This window comes from Octodon degus, unplaced genomic scaffold, assembly GCF_000260255.1.
Source record: "Octodon degus isolate 3935 unplaced genomic scaffold, OctDeg1.0 scaffold00006, whole genome shotgun sequence".
NCBI lineage: Eukaryota > Metazoa > Chordata > Mammalia > Rodentia > Octodontidae > Octodon > Octodon degus.
In genome coordinates, this window is record NW_004524582.1 from 13,455,583 (window position 1) to 13,475,751 (window position 20,169).

Consider the following 20,169-nt stretch of genomic DNA (forward strand, 5'->3'; position numbering starts at 1 on the left):
GAACTGACCCAGAGTTCCCTGTAGACACGTCTTCCCCCAGCACTGGGTGAGAAGGAAGGCATGTGGCTGCCACAGTATACTTCTTTTATGTTCCCACTTTCTTTTTAATGTTCTTTCCTGTTCAGACTCCTGGGATTTTTTTTCCCCTTTCTCTTTGTGTCATGGCATTTGCCTTGAATGTTGATGAGGAAAACTTGGTTCCGCCCCAAGAACTTATTTAGGGGTAATTAATTCTTGGCATCACAGCAGTGTTTCACAACTGTGACTTCCTTTGGTATGAATTGACTGACTAAATGTCCAGGCATGGGATATGTACAATTATTGCCTTTGCTTTTGCCAAAAATCTAATCATTTATTGCACTTGCCCTAGTGGGAAGGGGAATGACGACTCTGTGTATGGGAGAGTAAAGACAGAATTCATACGAGGCCAGTGAGGACTCTTGAAAATTTAGATTTTACTTTCTCTAGGCCCCTTTTTTCCTGGAGCTCCAATGGAGTTCTGGAAAGAGGCATGTCTAGGAAGCTGAACCATGCCTTAGGTTATAGACAATAATGGCAATTTATGAACTTCTGATAGACTGTATAACAATGAGTGGAAGAGTGTAGGAGGAGAAGACAGGGAGAAAATGGTGTGTTCAGAAACGTAGGGAAGTCGTCTGAGGACTAGCATTTTTGCTACAGTGAAATGATAAGGGGAATCTGACCAGAGGAAGGACAGTACGTTGTGAGGATAACCTTTTTGCTTCTTCAGCTCTGGTTGAACTTGGACTTGAAATTAGGGAGATTTCAGAAGTGATTTTGTGTTGCACAGTGCGTGGCAAAATAAATTCACCTTCTTTGAACAAGTACTGCCTCCATAATGGCAATTAGGTACTAGGTGCAATTTGTAATTTTTTTCTAGAGGTTACTGGTTTATAAAGCTATGAGAAAACTACCAGTGTATCTGAACTGCAGGGATAAGTAATAACAAAGGTCATAATTTCCATTTGAATTGTTCTTAGTTAATGAGGTATCTAATGCGTAACCCAGCAAAGGATCTTTTGTGCGCATTACTTCTGACTACCTAAAATAGAAATCTGGCTTCACAGTTTACCTTCTCTCTTCCTGTCCTCCTTGTACCAACACCTATCATATTCACTTGCAAACTGGTCAGAGAGCAACTTCACAAAATGTAACAGTCATCTCGTGCTCACTGAGTCTTAGAAAACAAGCAAAGTTTTAACATTTTCCAAAATGGTTGAAGCCACAGTTGTCTGTACGTAAAAATATGTATCTTCGGAGAGAAAAATGTATATGTCTGGCCACCACCAGACCTCCTTGGACAGCGGAGGTGGTAACCTCCAGATGAGAATGTTGATGTTAAAAAAGTCCACCATCAGGAGGTGTATGTCAGCTCTCAGTGGCGACTCGAAGGTACTATGTTCCTGATCCATTATCCAGGCTGCTCTTACCATGTCCACTTGCATTCTTAGCCTCTGCCACCAGGCTGCCTCCAGCCTGGCTGCCTACCATGGGCATATTCCTAGACATTGGCTACCGCTCTGGACTGCCCCGCCCTCCTCGCAGTGTCATGGACAGCCTGCCATGTGCCAGCCTGCTCTTCTGCTCCGATGCCCTGCATCCTAACTCTTTCTACTTCTGGGTCACGTGTCTGGCACATAGAGTCCTCGTAATCCCCACACCTGGGGAAACAACACTGAGGAAAGCCTTCCCACCTCTCATGAAATCTTTGCTCACTCAGAAGATGAGAATGAAGACAGGTTGCTAACATGAAAGAGATATTATTTTCCAAAACATTTTTAGATATTCAGAGCATATGTTAAATTCAACTGGGTATTCATGGATTCATTTGTAGCATTCCTGTGGATTCTGCTTTAATATGGGAGAAACAATACTTAGTTTGTTCTCTTGACTTTTTCATTTTAAAGGGTACAATCACCTGGTGAATCTTACTGGAAAGCCCTTGCAGTAGGTCTGAGTGGTGAGGTTGGCACATATAATGGCCCGTCGTGTTTAGCACCCACCACAGGCACTAATTCATGGGGATACTGCACACACAGCACAGGATGAGGCAGAGATAACTCCTACTGCTGGAGCACTTTGGTGTCACAAATTCTATTTATTTATTTATTTATTTTGGTAGGACAGTTTCAATAATTAACACACTGCATACATTCTTCCTAGTAGTTAATTGCTGTACAAGATGCAGACATGATATCCTATTTACAAAAATCATTAGAACAAATCCCTCTATTCATTAAGAGAATGTAACTATATATCTATCCTAACCACTCTGAATACACAAATACAAAATGGATAAATCCTGAGGGGATTTCACTGACCTTATCAGACCCAAAAGCTACAACTCTTGTTGCATAGGTCCTGCTTTACCTTGGTCTTAAACATCCAGCAGAAAAGTATAAAAATGAAGTATAAGTAAAGCCATGCTGTTATGTTCAGCTGTAGGGGACTCAGGTTAACAATTTCTGACATGGCCAGTCAAGCAGAAGACCCAATACTATTATGGACTACTGGACTCTTTTAGAATATTTTGCTGTGTTTACACACCTATAATATTCACAAATTCTAAACTAGCAGAGCATTCACTCAGCAGGCTGTCCATGACACTGCGAGGAGGGCGGGGCAGTCCAGAGCGGTAGCCAATGTCTAGGAATATGCCCATGGTAGGCAGCCAGGCTGGAGGCAGCCTGGTGGCAGAGGCTAAGAATGCAAGTGGACATGGTAAGAGCAGCCTGGATAATGGATCAGGAACATAGTACCTTCGAGTCGCCACTGAGAGCTGACATACACCTCCTGATGGTGGACTTTTTTAACATCAACATTCTCATCTGGAGGTTACCACCTCCGCTGTCCAAGGAGGTCTGGTGGTGGCCAGACATATACATTTTTCTCTCCGAAGATACATATTTTTACGTACAGACAACTGTGGCTTCAACCATTTTGGAAAATGTTAAAACTTCGCTTGTTTTCTAAGACTCAGTGAGCACGAGATGACTGTTACATTTTGTGAAGTTGCTCTCTGACCAGTTTGCAAATGAATATGATAGGTGTTGGTACAAAGAGGACAGGAAGAGAGAAGGTAAACTGTGAAGCCAGATTTCTATTTTAGGTAGTCAGAAGTAATGCGCACAAAAGATCCTTTGCTGGGTTACGCATTAGATACCTCACTAACTTAAGAACAATTCAAATGGAAATTATGACCTTTGTTATTACTTATCCCTGCAGTTCAGATACACTGGTAGTTTTCTCATAGCTTTGTTAACCAGTAACCTCTAGGAGAAATTACAAATTGCACCTAGTACCTAATTGCCATTATGGAGGCAGTACTCGTTCAAAGAAGGTATATGGTGGCCACAGATTTCATGGGAAGCAGCTGCTACAAGCTGGTGGTAAAGTTTACCTTCTGTCTGCCATTTTCCTATGGATTCTGGCTGACTGGATCCGTATCTTGAGTGTAGAGGAATTGGAGTTCTTGCACTTGGTTGTAGTGACTGTGGACTAGGGAAGGTCCATGAGAAGGGGCATCTAGGACATTGTAAATGTAAGTGTCTGCACAGCCTTCTGATGGTCTCAAGTGACCCTTGCAAGAGGCCATCGATCAGAAAGCCAGGCAACCTATCATGCTTCCTCTTGTGTCTTCTTTGCTGTCCAAGAATAACTATGGAATACCCCATAAACTCCTGAAGTACCAGTACCCAATGTACATTTGCAGATATGTGAGTGTGTGTACATGAATATATACTTGTTGCTGCCTTTTCAAGCCCTCAAGAGGAAACAAATATCCTGATAGCTGGCGGGACCTAAACTCCCCAGAGAGGCAGGACAGAGAGCTCTGACTTCTCTAAAAAGGATAACCTGACACGAAAGTCTGTTGTTCCGCAAATGTCTTATTTTGCAGGGAACAGGAGAAACAAGGATGGCAGCCTCCTGATTCTAGATAAAGAATATAATGATGGTGGTCATTTCCCTTTGTTCTTGTGATTGCAAAAGTCCTGTTTGTATACATATTTCTTGTACATTCCTGAACATTCTCCAGAGAAACCCACTACCCCTCATTATCATAACTGAACAGATGGCTCTGAGTAGTTCTTTAGATTTCTGTATGCTGCCAAGTGAAAATTAACACTTAAGGGGGCTCTTATGACTCTAAAACCAGTATTTCAGTGCTGGTGTTTAGAGACCTTGCCCCAGTCTGGAGTGTGTCACTTTATACAAGTTCTATTTTTCTGTGCTTCTTAGGCAAGTATTGAAATGTAGTCTGCCCAAGAGAGGCTTTGTGGACAGTTTTAATTTTTTATTTCTCCCCATTTTTTGGCAGCTTACGTATGTTTATTAAGCTATTGTCCTGCCATCACAATACCATATAAGCTCACTATTATATTAACTCAGTATATAAAGAAGTCATAAGGAAAAAAATAAATTAATAATTATATGCATCATTACTTTCTGACATGCTTAAATTTCCTATTATATTTTTGTCTGTATTTCTTATGTGAATGTAAGTTCTGTGAGGACAGGAATTTCTTAGCCCTGTTTTCTTAGAACAGGCATATGACTGCAGGTGATAAATTTCTGTTAAAGGAAGACTTCACCTGTGAGGTTTGACACAGAGAACAAATAGTACCCATAATGGCAAATGTAAGCACTACTTTTGCGGGTGTTTCTGAACTAACTTACTTACTTTCTTTCTTTCTTTCTTTCTTTCTTTCTTTCTCTCTTCCTTCCTTCCTTCCTTCCTTCTTTCCTTCCTTCCCTTCCTTCCTTATTCCTTTCCTTCCTTCCTTCCCTCCTTTCTTCCTTCCTTCCTTCCTTCCTTCCTTCCTTCCTTCCTTCCTTCCTTCCCTCCCTCCCTCCCTCCCTCCCTCCCTCCCTCCTTCCTTTCTCTTTTCCTTCTCTTTGCTTCCTCTCATTTCTCCCTCCATCCTTTTCTTCCTTCCTTTTTTCCCTTCCTCTCTTCCCTCCCTCCATTCTTTCTTTGGTTTCTTCTTCCTTTCCTTCATTTTCCTTTCTGTCCTCCCCTCTATCTTTTCCTTCCTTCTTTCTTCCTTCCTTCCTCCACTCCTCTCTTCTTTTTTTCTTCTCTCTCCCTTCCTTCCTTCCTTCCTTCCTTCCTTCCTCCCTCCCTCCCTCCCTCCCTCCCTCCCTCCCTCCTTTCCTTCTTCCTCAGAGACTTCACACTAAACTACACTCCCAGCCCTGTTTTCAATTTTTCATCTTGACATGGGGGTCTCCCTAAGTTACTAAGTTACACAGGCTAGGCTTGAACTTTCCATCATCTGGCCTCTGCCCACTCCCCAGATTGCTGTGCTCCTTGGTGTGCAGCCCCGCTGTCCGCTTGCTTCCTCCTTGAATACTCTAATATGGACAAAAGCCAATGTGAAAACTAGTGCTTATTGAGTGATCTGTTGTGTTCAAAGTGCTGGGATAAGTGATTCTTTGAGTACATGAACAAGCCATTTATTTACACTCCTGAGTTATGTATTTTGATTATACCCAGTTGGTAAATGGAAATAAAGCTTAGAGAGGTTAAGGGCTTGCTTAAGAATGCAGTATTAATACAGGGAGTGGCCAAGCATTGTATTTAGGTCTAGTTAAATCCGAGGCCCTCTCATAATCATATTAGCCTCCCAATGTCTTGCAGTGCATTTCTTGGAATTCGTATATCCAGCCAGCCAATCCACTAGCTTCCTCTTACTGCACTTTCTGTGTGCAAGATACTACATGAGTGTGTAGTGACATAATCCATGCCTTTCTGCTGGGGTGTGCTGGGGTGTAGGTTGGGGATCTGTAGTACAAGGACTGGGTATTGAGGCAAAGGTGGGTCTTTATGTGCCAGCACATTAAATGACAATAGGCAAAGTCTTGAGTAATAAAATGTCCCATAATTGAGTGCAGGAGGTCTCTATTGATGCCAGTACAGACTGAACTGCTGCGTTCAGAAGACAAGGCCTTCTCCCTTTCCCTCCAGGTCTGGCAAACCCATTGCTGTCCTTTAAAGCTTTGGCTTAACTCATAGTCTACTGAGTTTGCCTCTCCTAATACACACTCCTAGAGCATTGCTGAGAACAAAAGGAAGGAGCACAGGCAGGCAGGCAGGCACACACTATCTGTCTGCAGCACACAACACATCACTGCTTGCCATCCAGCTGGGGTGACTTCCTCTTAGAACCACTTACTATCTTTCATCTGAGGCTGTATTATCTTAATGTCACTCACGTTGTTGGTCACTCTCATGCCATCAGCAGGAGGCACTTCTAACAAGAGCAACATCAGCCCATCTGTCCTCAGAGCAAAGCTTGTGAAGGGAGCTGGACATCCGTCCTGTCTGGGCTCCTTTATTGGCAAGCCCTACGTCCTGGTGTTTATGTTAGCTTATTAATGCAGTGCTGTTGGAAGAGGTCCTGTGCTTTACAATCAAACTCTCAATTAATTATGTAAAACACTTGCAAAGTATCAAATCATCATCAGGAGTATTTTGCACTCTCTCTCCCTCCCTCTCTCCCTTCCTCCCTCCCTCCCTCCCTCCCTCCCTCCCTCCCTCCCTCCCTCCCTCCCTCCCTCCCTCCCTCCCTCCCTCCCTCCTTCCCTCCCTTCCTTCACTGTATTATTTTCTAAATAGGCTGAGGGACACATTGCAGCAAATATTTCACATGAGAGTTCATGCCACCATAATAATTAATGCCAGAAAGTTATGTGAAGCTCTTCCTGTATTAAGTAAACTAGACTTTGCTGAGAGAAAAGATAAATGGTGGGAGGTTTAAGAAGAAAGCTGCTGTAAAAATGACCTAAGATTTAAGATATATAAACTGCGGGAAGAACCCACATATTTTTATCTTTGCTGAGAAAGGTTACTATTTTTCTAAGGCAGTAACAGAATAATAACATCCCCACTTAGCAAATAATTGTACAGTTGTGTAGTCAGATGCTTATAGATGTTTTAGGGAAGAAAAAATATTAACAGGGAACTATCCTTTGCCCAAGATTTGTTTGCTGCCCTTTCAGTGATTAGATTCTGTCAATCAAAGCTGGATTTTATATAAAAAGCCATTAGGAGTTAGATCTTCAGTACTTCTGAAGGACAACCAAACTTGGATGTGCTTAGAGATAGAAGGTACTGCATGGCTAACAGGATCTTGGGGGTGAATTATAGGTATTGGCATTTAGTTTTGTAAACTGTGTTTACCTAGGGATTTTAATAAACCATGGATTGAAGTTTTATGTTTTCTTCTCCTAAGAACATATAGCATTTTTATACTGAGACTTTATTAGTTGCTTGTATGGCTTCATCAAATCACAATTCATAGGGTGAATGTACAAGGACTGGAAATAGATGCATTCCAAGCTGTGGAATAAGATCAGTTTGTAAATCAGTATCTGCCAAGGGCTGGGAGAACCTTTCGTGTTCCTTTTAAATAAGGTGCTTTTCTTCAGGCTTCAAATAAACTTCTATCTTCCTCAAGTTGCTTGTCTTCAGTGTTTCTAATGCAGTCCGAGCCGAGGCACGATAGGTTGGCTCAGCACTAAAGGTGCAGAGGAGAGAACCAGCTCCTTACATCCCTTCCGGGAGGGATGAAGTCCAGCAGAGCGTGTGGGCCCGGCTGCCTGCTTCTCCCAGGCCCCTTCCCTGCTCTGCTTTGCTCCCGGTTCTCCCTTGTCTGTGGCAGGAACTTCTACTGAATATTCTGACCTCGTTTTCTGGGTACTGCTCTTAGCGTATCACTGCAGGGTCCGTGTGGGGAGCAGGCGACGGAAAGGGCTGCATTGCAGAACCGCGGGTGGTGAGGCTGGGCTGGCACAGGGAGCAGCTGAGTCCAGACCTCCTCGGGATCGTGACCGAACTCTCCCAGCTGGTGCTCCCAGAGCAGCTTCGCATAATCACAGCGCCTTTCTCCTCCCATCCCTCTCCCTTGCTTTTATCTCCTTGATACCTCCAGCTTGCTCCTAAGATAAAAACAGAATGCTGCCATATTTGGGTGCCCTGCCTGTTTCTTCTGCACCTGTGGCCTTCTGTGCCACTGAGCTCCAGTGACGTGGCCTTCTGAAAGCTTTCCCTCCATCAGCTAAGTGACCTTTGCCTGTAATATGGCCCCTGCATGAATGCTTTGCCTTCAACCTTGGCCCTCTGTGTTTCTCAGTTCCTAGGAGCTTGTCCTTCCTGCCTTAGTAGAGTGGAATTGAGCATTGCCCGGGCCTGTGCTCCACAGTACCATGGGGTTCTCCTTTACCTGCTTACCTGTGCTTAGTGGTTCAGGTCTATGTTAGTCTATCAATGGGCATCTCTTCCCAGTAGATGATAAATAAGGACACTTCCATTATGGCTTACTGGGTCACCTCCAGAACTTGGTGATGGGCTGTGTCTGTCACAGGGACACATTTTTCCAAATCTCGGATTAATTAAGGAAAGGATCAGAGAAATTGTGATAAAGTGTGTGCATACGTGGATGAGAAAGTGAAAGAGGAGGAGAGAGACCGCTCACTCTCCTATAGGCTGCAGAAAGCAGTAATGCCGGCATGGCCTTCCATTGATGCTTGAAATACTGCATTTCACCAAGTGTAAGACCTTACGGTTTCATTATACAGGATTATGTATCACTCAGAAAAAAAAAGCCAGTAAAACTGATGTTTTATTGAACGTAAGGTGCATCCCAATTTTGGACATCGAAATAGCAGATGACAAAGTGTGGAAATAAGAATTAAACTACATGAAGTCCAGGAAAACAAGCCAATGAAAAGGCAATGGCTATAGCTGAAGAATGCAGGCCATGTGCCTTGGCACCGCTGGACACGGCACTTTGCAGCAAGTGTAACCCTCCCATTATATTCCATTATACAATATGGAATAGGCACACACAGTTATATACAGTCCTTGGTCACCTGGTAAGAAGTCGCATTCAGGTTTGAGGTGGTTGGGGTTGTGAGGCAGCATCCACAGTGTGGCCAGGTGACATTATGGTTCCTAATAGTATGCACTAAGCAATGGACTAAGGACAAAAGCTGCCCAGGCCAGTCTTTCTCCTCCAGTCCTACAGAGCCCCGTGTTTATGCATCTTTCTGATGTTGTTTCTGTAGTAGCAAGATGCTCTGAAGAGGAATCAAAGACAATGGCTTGAGCCAATGTCTGAGGGTGAACCCATAAAATATGAAGCCAGCACCCTGCTCCAGCAGTCAAGTTCCCAGAAGCTCTTCCCCACATAGGCACTGAAACTTTTTCTCAAAATCCTAGTGTGACAGAAACCCTGTGAAGGGGTCAAAAATCAGGAATCTTGAATCTACTCTTGGATATGTAATTAACTAAGCACCTTTGGGAGGCTGCGTCACTCTGTACGACTCACTGGGATTTCTTGCCAAGTCTCACTCTGGATCAGAGATCCCCAGCCCATATGGTAAGGGAATCATGACTTGTGACTTTGGCACAAGCATTTGACCCCTTTCTTCATCCCTTGACTCCACGCTGTCATTCTTAGTCAGCACATTTCAGAACCACATTTTGGGCCATGTCTATGTCAAATCAATGTTCTGTATGTTCTCTTTTCTCATGTTCCATTTCCCCCTCTTAGTGTTTTGCTTTCTCCCAAGTGTGATCCTTCTTCCTTTTCCAAAGGTGAGGGCTAGCCCCTCAAACCTGGAACTCAGAAGTCAGAGTAAACAGAAACTTAAAACTGGGTACAAAACTCTGAGTGAGCCTTGAAATGAACATCTGAATATTGTGCCATTTAATGCTGCCTTCTTACACCTTGTGACCCTGGGGCCCTCAATATGTAAAAATCCTGGGTCTGACAAATATGGATAAGGTCTCAGATAATTAGCTCATTAAACAGATGAGTGGGCTCCAAGAGGTCACAATGAGTAGGGTTTGCCGAGGGTGACCCAGCTGGCAGTGGTGGGCTAGGACATGGCTCCAGGGGCTGCTGCCCAAGATGTTTCCAGCACACCAGGCAGACCTCATTCTTAACAACAACCATGACCACAGAGTCTCATGCCCTATTGTAAGTTTCTGTTTCCTTTGCCTTCCAAGTTCTGAAAATCCATTTTAGAAAAGGCATATTTTATTTTTGCCCAAAGCTCCTTTTATTTCACATTAAAATAGGAATATGAATTCCAACACAAGTTAAGTGCTTATAATTTTCCTTAAGCCACCAGCTTCAAGACTATGACTTGAGTCTTATTACTTAGGTATGGTTAGCGATTGAGGACATTTCTAGAGGGTTCTATCTGAAGGATTCTTGTTCCTTTGAAGATGTCCTCTCTATCTGAAAACAGATGGAGGCTTTTTAAGTCATAAATACTGCTGGAAAACTTTCAAACAAACCTCAGGTGGGGCTTCTGCCGTGAAATAATCTTTCCTTCAGTCTTGCAATAGGGATTCAGCAATGCAGTTTCACAATCAATTGTGCTGGCCAATATGACTTTAATTTTACCAATCATGATCCACAGGCCACTCAAGTAGCAAGAGATGGAGCCAAGATTCCAGCTCAAACCTATTTCTTTAGGAAACTTGGTATTCTAGCAGTTTGCCTATTCTGGTTGAAAAAAGAATCATTTTTTTTTTTTTCATATTGTATGGCTACTGTTGTTCTTGAACTGTTAAATTATCTTTTACTAAAGACCAGTAACACAATCAGTGATTTCCTTCAAGAGATTTATCAACGGTTCCTTTAGTTCTTTTTATTTTCTGTCTTATCTGAAATCCCTAGGAATCTATCATCCCCAGGCAGCCACCTTAGAGGTGAATTCTGCCTTAGGTTAATGGTGCATAGTCCCTAGTGAATGGAGATTGGTAGAATGAAATTAAACAGTTTTCATTTATCTCAGGTGCAGGAGCCCGCTACGCCTTCATCGTAGGAAGTCTCCAGTGGAGTTTTAATCAGCCAGCTTTGAAGCTGGTGGTCATGGAATGTTTACCCTTCTCAGTTCTGGGTGTGGGGGCATTTCTGTCCCTCCAGTCACTCACATTACTGCTTTTGGAAATCAGAGCCCCTCCAAGCTTTGTAAAAGTGTCATTCGCCCTCTTCTGCTAGAATGCTTAGGTGACAAAATTCTGAAATGGTCTTAACATAAGCACCAGAAAATGTCTTGTGTTAGAACTTGGACTCCTTCAGGCAGCTGTGGCAACGCAGGTGGCTCAGATGCCAGTGATGACCTAGGCCAGTGATGCCCGGTGTTACATCCATCATGCCCCTGGTAGAGATCTATCACTCACCATTTCAGAACAGGTTCAAGCCATTGGCCTTTGACCAGTGCTCAAATTTAAGACATTCTTTAAAAAAAAAAAAGTTGCATTTTTTTAAGGATTGTATTGCTGTTTTTATGATGACAGCTACAGTGTTATTGAGATTTTGCCTTAATATATATTTTTTTTGAAAAGGACTTTCATGTGTGTTATCTTAGTCTTTCAATCCATTTTTCACACTGTGGTTAAAGTGATTTTTTAAAAAATAAATCAGTCTGATTCTTATCATGCCCCTGCTTAAAACCCTCCATTCACTTCCTGTTGCCATGAAAATAAATTCCAAATGCCTATCCAGGGTTTCAAAGTGGCTGAAACCGCTGACCCCTACTTGTCTGTCTGCTCTATGCCCTCCTCTTGGTGGGACCACCTGGGCCATTTTCCTATTCCTGGAATGCATTTCTGCTTTATGGTCTTTGCACTTGCTGCTCCTGCACCTTGAATGCTTTTTTTTTTTTTTTTTTGGAAGATCTCTGCATGGCCTAAAACAGGTGCCAGCTGAATGAATCCTGATAGCCCAGGAAATGCACTAGGCTGTGTTTACTAACCTTAAAGTCAAACTTAAAACCCCATCCTCCAGAAAATATGCAGCTGCACATTTTTCTATCCTCTTTTAAAATTTATTTTATAAGTGTTTTAAGCTTTACAGACTGTTGAAAATACATTCACCTAAGTTTCCAGAGATTGAAGGAGCACACTGTTGATTTCCTTAGGATTTTGCTTTTTGGTTTTAGTGTTTGGAGGGTAAGAGAACATAAGACTTGATGGTGGGTGTGGTAGAAAGAATATGGGGCTCTGTGTTCAAGAATAGTTGTTCTGGGCTGACCTTGCTAACATTTTGTGCATGTAGGTAGCACAGCCACCTCTCCAGGTCTTAATAGCTTTCCCTTCTAGATAAAGTAGCTTTGGATTCCATTTTGTTCATCAACAGAGTTTTCAAATATGACCACAATTCTTAGTGTTATCACAAAGTAGATTTCTCTATGGTGATTGAGAGAAAAATCTGACTAAATCTAACAGGATTGAAATGTACACAGCTTTCTGTTTCAAGGTTTTTTTCCTCTGCTATAGAGAACATTCAGGGCTTTGTGAGGCTGACCCAGAGTCATATATTGCATTTCCTCCTCACCTTCCCTATCGAATTGCACCTACCATGTCTGATGGGAGCAAGTCACAGGAAAAGAAAGTGCCTCATGTGTGCGGTGTTGAGTAATTGACTCCAAACAGAGACATGGACACACAGTGAAGGACAGCACGAGTTGCACTTTTTTGGCCCTTTATCCTGAGGTTCCTGGAGAGTGTGCCAATTCAATATTGTGCCACTAATCTTTTTTGCTTGTAACTTTTGTGGAAAACAAAACTAGAAAAGTATTTCCATGATTATTTTCTTTAAAAAAAAAAAGGCAGCATGCATTTTTTTTTTTTTTTTGAGAACTGTCACTTTGGGATGATGCCATGGTCTCTTCCTTGCCTGTTTTTTTTTTAAGCCCTTTTCCCTCTATGTGGACAGCGAATTGCAAGGAGATCAGGGACTTCTGTTCTCTGGAAATGATGAATCAGGTCGCAGTGAATTTCGAAGGCAGAGACATGTTCTAGATTTCCAGGCATTCCTTGAGATGCTTGTTTTAAAGTTCTCCCTTTTGCTTTTTGTTTCTATCATCTGATTCACATGCAACATAAGGTGCCGTGTTGGATGACCCTTGTCCTGATGGTCACAACACTTTTGCTGATGCATGTTGTCTTGCCCCATTTCTTGCTATGTTGTGCTTGATGTATGTTTTGACTGGTTATCTCCCTCCTTTTGGACGACTAACATCACTAAATCTCTGGGGATACTCAAAGAGCATCATTTGGCACCACATTTTAATTAAGGGTTAGTATCCAACAGTACGAGTTTATAGTTCTTTAGCAGCTTTTCTAGCATTGTCACATGGAGTTAGCCTTTTCTGAAGACAGGCCGAGCCTGTGGCAGTCAAAGCTCCTCAAGGAGATTCCTGTAATTACCAGTGATCAATGTTTAATGTCTCTTCAACCAACCCCATCCTTGCCCCTTTCCAAGGGAAGACGTAAGGTGAAAACATCAACTATAGCAGCTTTACCATGACCTTGATTTCCTTTATAAGAAAACTGATTATAGCCTGACTTTGGAAATATTTCTAGCCTTAAAATATCCCATTTCTTAATGTCCTCAGGGATGTTAATTGCTAGATTGCTATGATGCTTGTGCATAATGGATAGGGTTACTTTTTAAAGTATAGAGTTTCATGGTCTTACTAAAAATTACCAGGAGGGGGAAAACATGCTCTTCTCTTTCCTTTCCTTACTTTATTTGATTATTCATTTGTTTATTGGTTTGTATTTAGGACAGGGTGTACAGGATGTACAGGATCTCACTGCGTAGATTGGACTCGTAGTGATCCTCCTGTTTACAGACTCCCAAGTGCTGGGATTACAGATGTGTGCCATTATGCCCAGTCTCACTCACCATCTCAGCACACCCCAGAGTCAGGGCCAGCACAGCAGACCAGGGAATCAAACTCCCAGCCTCTGCGTCCTTTCCTCACAAGGGTGATCTATATTGTTCAGCATGGGAATTGTGGCTGCCACAAGGGTGAGCAATCAAGATGCTCTATGGGCTGAGTGTGGGAAAATAAAGGTCCATCCAGGAGAGATGAATCATTTGCCCCCACTCCCACTAATTAATAGCATGGTATAATAAAGGAAATCATTAAAACATGAAGGTATGCCTTTGCAAGTCACATTTATCAAACATGGTAAAATAATCCTGAGCTCTATTAGATCTTGTGTTCTTTTTTAACATGATAGATGGACTTTCTTTTTCTATTGTTCAAATGTGAAAATGGTTTTTAAAAAAACATGGTTTTATTACCATTAAAAAAGTATTGAAGTGGATGAAAAGGCAAGTGTAATAAGAGCAGTATGTTTTTATGTCAAAAAATAACCTTTCTATGGTACTCTTTAGATAAAACTGAATATTGGGAAAGAAAGGGAAAGAGAAGTAGTTCCCTTATTTATCTTAGTCCAAAATCTATTTTACTTACTGCTGGTTGTTGGCATTGTGTGATGATGTGACATAGAATCAGAGGATCAGATTATCAGTAAAAAAAAAAGGAGATTCCCAATTTAATAGTTACTCACCAAAATTTTCCCCCTATCTCTACATCACAGAAAAAATAAGTAGTTGTTAAATTTCAAATCCTGCAGACTTTCTGATTTATCATCAAATTGTGGATGCACTTAGCTGCCTGGCATTGGGGAATCCAATAAGCCCTGTCATATAAGAAAGAAAGAAAAAATCCTATTGGATGATGGGTTCCAGTCTCCCCCACAGTGATTTATTTCTGTCACAAGACTTAATTTTATCATGAGGCAGATGCTCTGTCTGTATCAGTGCATTCATTTCTGCATTTATCTGCTTCATTAAAAGAAAAGGCACCTGCTGCATATTGGGGATGTAGTTGGTTCCTTTATTATATGCCCTGATGTCCCGATTATGGGCTATTTAAGCAATCTTTAATTTCCACTTTTTGCAAGTTGAAAATTCCTTAGCTCTCTGATAAAGTGAGTCTGACATGAACGGGAGCCATGACAATTGAAATGGCAAAGGGTGACCATTACTACAACAGAAAGCGTTAACATTGAGCTCTCTCTTGTACCAAGGCTCTGCGAAGCATGTCAGAGGGAATAACCAGAGCTTAGCAGAAGTTTCCAGGGGAGGCCAGGGATGAAACAGTGACAGCCTAGGTTATGAATTAATTTTGTTGGCCCACATGTGGCAGATTTGTGGCCTTCCACAAAATCTGCAGGTAGACTTGGAAATATATGTGAAACAAAGGAGAAGGAAAAAGGAAAAGAGCAAAAGAATGAAGACAGGACAGAAGGAAGGGAAAAGACAGGAAGGAGGAGAGGAAAAAGAGAGAGAAAGGGAAGGAAGGATGGAGGGAAGGAAAGAAGTAGGGACAAAGGAAGGAAGAGAAAAGGAAAAAGGGGGGAAGGGAGAAAGGTAGGAAGGATGTTAAAGAAAAATTTTTTTTTCATAATTTTATGGTCACATAATGTTTAATGGGACACTCGTCTCATCAGCTGGGTTCTGCTTCCAATCTGTCACTTGATACAGATCCTGCTTCTCTGAGTAACCCCCCTTCTTGGGGTAACCGAGGTCCACAGGTCAGAGTTCTTCACCAACTGTCATCCTTCCAGAAAAACAGCTACCTCTACCTCTGCTCACTAGCCACTGCACAATGCCTTTTGCTTTCTACCACCAGCAGGTCCTGGGGAGGCATGGCCAGAAGGCCCAACTGCTCAGCAAGTTCACTAGATCTGTAATTTCCAGCTGTCATTTAGTCCATCCAGCTCTTCTGTTGTCACCTGCCAAAGATGGTTGACAAGATGAGCTGTGTCTAGGAAATTTCCAAAATCCCTTGCTTCTGTTTGGCTTCTCATCCAGTTGAGACAGAGAGGGAGATAGAGATAGAGGTAGAGGTAGAGGTGGAGGTGGAGGTGGAGGTGGAGGTGGAGGTGGAGGTGGAGGAGGAGGGAGAGGGAGAGGGAGAGGGAGAGGGAGAGATAGAGATAGAGATAGAGATAGAGATAGAGATAGAGATAGAGATAGATAGAGACTCAGCCCCAACCCTTTTCATCTTTTTTTTTTTCCCCTCCAAGAAGGCACAGAGGTTAAGGTGGGCTCTAATGCCGAGCTTCCCAGATTTGCATTTTAGTGGTATCGTTGCAAGAAAGCTAATAGACAGGAAAGGAGACCAAGTTAATGACAATTCTCTAAACAGCTGTTGTATGATTCAGCTTCACTACTTCAGTTAATTAATCAGCACCTTGCTGGCAACTCTGAGGGAGAGACTCGTTAGATAGTGGTAGCAAATAGACAATGCTTTCATATCAAATATGTTCAACAACGTCTAATGCAGTGCTGACTACCACACAACAGGGCAGGGAATACCAAGGCTTAGAAAGTGACTCGGGAAGAAGCCCTGGGTATTCTTGTAGATCTACACTTGCTGTAAGTATTACATGTGCTGCTCTCTTTGTTGTTTGCTACCAGTCCAAATAAAACACGGGCAAAAGAATCTCCAGGGTTCCCTGCGATCATAGACACCTCTTTTTAGTGTAATAAATAAATGTGTATTCATAGATTGATCACAATGTGCGTGGTACATAATAAATCAAGCCTCTTCATTTCTGATTTTAGTCACAGTATCCCATTTGGAATTGAAATCATTGAAACAGTCCTCAAACTCGACAACAACTAAGAGAGATCAAAACATTCAAATATAGGCCACTCATCAAGCTCCTGCAGCATTTAGAATGAGTGTTATTGACTCTTCAACTTTTTTCTGACTTTTTACATTCTGGGGGGGCGGGAGAGAAAACCTTTTGTTCTCCCGAAGAAGTCAATAAAGCTATCCATATTTTATGAATGATAATGCACAGAAATCTTAAACAGACAACATTACATCTATACTGGCCAATAGACTCTGTATTTTCTTACTCTCCTAAAATTGTTGTCAGTAAAATCGGTACTGAGCTTGGTGTAAAAGTTGTGTTACTCAAGCTTCCTGTGATCACATGACCTTCCATTGATTAGTTAGGAAGGTTATCATTCTGCGTAGTTCTTAATTTATTCTATTTTATTTTGTGTCTTTATCCAGCATCGTACAGAACGGAAATTGTGGAAACAGGATACCCAAAAAAAAAAAAAAGGAGAAAAAGAAAATAAAAAAGAAAATACTACATCCTTGCCATCAAATTATACACATTTTCCACAATTAACTTTAAATTTTCTATTATGCATAATTATGATGTAAGTTTTAAAATATACATGGATGTTTGATATGGGCATGATTTAATATCTTTTATCTTTTTCTGTTCTTCAGGGGATAAAATTGAGGAGTGGAAATTGCCTAATGTGTGCTTGGAAATCATTCTCAGGAAACGTTCTGTGAATTCCTGTCTGTGCCAATTCTCATAGATAGCTGACGCCCCGTGCTGAGGCTCCTGTCTACCTGCCAGGGTTCAGGAGGAAAATATGGCATACGGACCATCCTTCTAGCCAAGGACTTAAGGTGTATTCACCAATTCATTGAGGCAATTTATCCAGTCGACCCTTATGTACTGATGTAGACAATCATGCCTTCAGTCCTCTAATGAGTCCTACATTGTGGAAGAGAGTCTGTAATACTCTAGAGACCTATAAAGAGAAACGCCCCTTTTAAATTAGCTTTATGGCACTGAAGCTTTATGTATTTACTTGCAAGTTCAATATTAACTTAAAGCACATGTCTCACGCCGTCTCTATTGTCGACTGCAGCACTGCTTGTAGGAAGAGCTTTCTTGGCAGTTATTAATGGTGAGTCTGTTTCAAAAAGAAAAACAATTCCCACCTGCTACCCAGATGCTTTTGTACAGTGAGAATGGGATACTCTCTTAATCCTATGTAATCTGACATACAAACTTTAGATAAAAAAGGGACTTTTGCTTAATCCAAGTACTCAAAGTGTGATTTACTTTGAGATTTCCTCTGTAGATAAGACTTTTTCACTTTCTTCATTTTCCAAGTCCTAGGTTCCTGAGTTTTGGCCTATTTGGGAAAGAAGAAATAAGAAATTTTCTAGGGAAAGAAATATGGTGGTTGGGAGGGGGCTTGGTATTGTTCAACCTTAGTGGGTCTCATGCGTCTTGAAAACTTTAGGTTGTTTTAGCAATTCTGTCTTTACAAGGACTTAAAACTTAGCCAAAGGTGGCAAATATGGCACATTATGGCCATTCTGACCCCTGTAGCAGACACCACCATTTGCTTATCACATCTCTCCTTCTGTGCTCACAAATAGTCTCAGAGTCTGGAACACCAGGCTGTAGGAAGCCAGCTCCAATTTGCTTCAAGGTGGCACCTGCAATAAGATTTATTTACTGTCTTAACCTATACCAGGGTTTGGGAAAGTCTAACTCATGATCTAATCTGGTTGTCTACCTAGTTGTGGGTAAAGTTTTATTAGAACACAGTCATATCCCTTCATGTATTTATAATTTATTGATGGATGCTTTTATGCTCATGTATTTTTATACAAAAAATAAATTGCTCACTCCTGGCCTAGATCATTATAGGTTTCCTTTAAGTAGCTTGCCTGCCTGCCTGCCTGCCTGCCTCCCTCTTTCCCTCCCTCCCTTCCTTCCTTCTGTCCTTTCTCCCTCCTTCCCTCCCTCTCTCCCTCCCTCCCTTCTTTTTTGTGTTCTCCCTCTCTTCTATCCAATGGCAATGTAGAAAGCAGTCTTAAAAGAGATGGAGGAGTGGGTAGATGGCACGGAAGAGGAAAAGGTCTTGAGTACCAGGCCCTGTGGGATGCTCTGATAAACTTTGATTGGTCAGAGAGATCACCCTGTCTCTGGGATCGAGAAATGGTAGACTTGCTAGTTGGGAATTCTGATCTGCAATTTTAGCTGGGAAATCCTGTTCGATTGAAGGCATTCATACCAATGGGGATAGGGATTTTCTTATCTGTAGAAGCCGTTATCTTCAGTTTTGCCTTCATCACACCTGGTTTGGGGCCAGGTGTGATTCCTTCACTTCCTGTGTGATTTTGGATCTCGAGCTTTAAGTAGAGTGGTGCTTTGGGCTGAAATGTACCAGTAGTAGTTCTGTTGTTGTTAACCTGCAAGAGCTTCCATCATCCAAGGCAGAAAACATCACAGCTGGGACAGTTCTCATCAGCTACAATATGCAGGCATCTGGGGATTGACCCTCCTGTCCCATCATCTGAAGATGACAAGAGAGTGGTTTATACACAGCTCCTGAAGAGTTGCTGCATGTGGGGTCCTCTGTGCCCTTGAGGATCTTCTGGTTTGGCTCTGGTGTTTTTCACAAAGCTGACTAGCATTTATCTCAACTTGTGAAGTGTGCTAGATTACTAAGAAGGGTTCCTCAGTTTCATCCAGTGTACCAATGAGCATCTAAAACTGAACACCCATTTCCTTCCTACAGTGTACCAGGGAATAGGCTGGTAAATGACACTTAGGAAGGGGTGAGTCCATGGTGAGGCTCAAAGAGTATTTAGCGCCCTCTTTGCATGATCAGCTTCAGAAGGGACTTTAGAGATGGGGAGAAATTGCACAATGCAGAAGGGAGGTTTCCAAGTTTGTGAATAGTGAGGTAGTGAAAAGTGACAGAATCAAAATGAGGGGGTGGTAGGCAGGGGTCATGGAGGAGGTCATAAAGATCTTTTTGTGCAAAGTGAAGGGAGTATGAGTTTCAGCTATATACTATTGAGAGATAGTAACCAGGATAATGGTACAATAAAATGGTGGAGTCTACAAAACAGGACAGTGTTTTGAAGGTGACAGAGGAATTGTAAGCTGAAAAATACACTTGCAAAGAATTCCCTGCAGGTGGTATGTGTGTGTGTGTGTGTGTGTGTGTGTGTGTGTGTGTTTTGTGGGGGACTCTCTTTTAGGAAATCAGTCAGTGTGACTGCCACATTTGACTTTCTACTAGGTATCCCAGGATACAAAGAAGACCAATCAGAACATGCCAACCCCTGTTTAGCAGTTCTCTTAGGTGTGGTTCAGACCTCGGTTATAATATGATCAATATTGTAACAAAAATTTGCCACAGTGAGAGATTGATTGTATCTCAGTGATTTTGATTCACTCTGCATTATATTAAACTACTAACAGGTAAAGCACTATCAGTTTCAGACATACTATTGTACCTGCACTTCTTTTGGGGTAGAAATCCTTCCAGACAAATTTAGTAACTGTTCCAAGTCTGGCACGATCTCTCCTTTGCTAATTTCTCTTCTTCTTCTTCTTCTTCTTCTTCTTCTTCTTCTTCTTCTTCTTCTTCTTCTTCTTCTTCTTCTTCTTCTTCTTCTTCTTCTTCTTCTTCTTCTCCT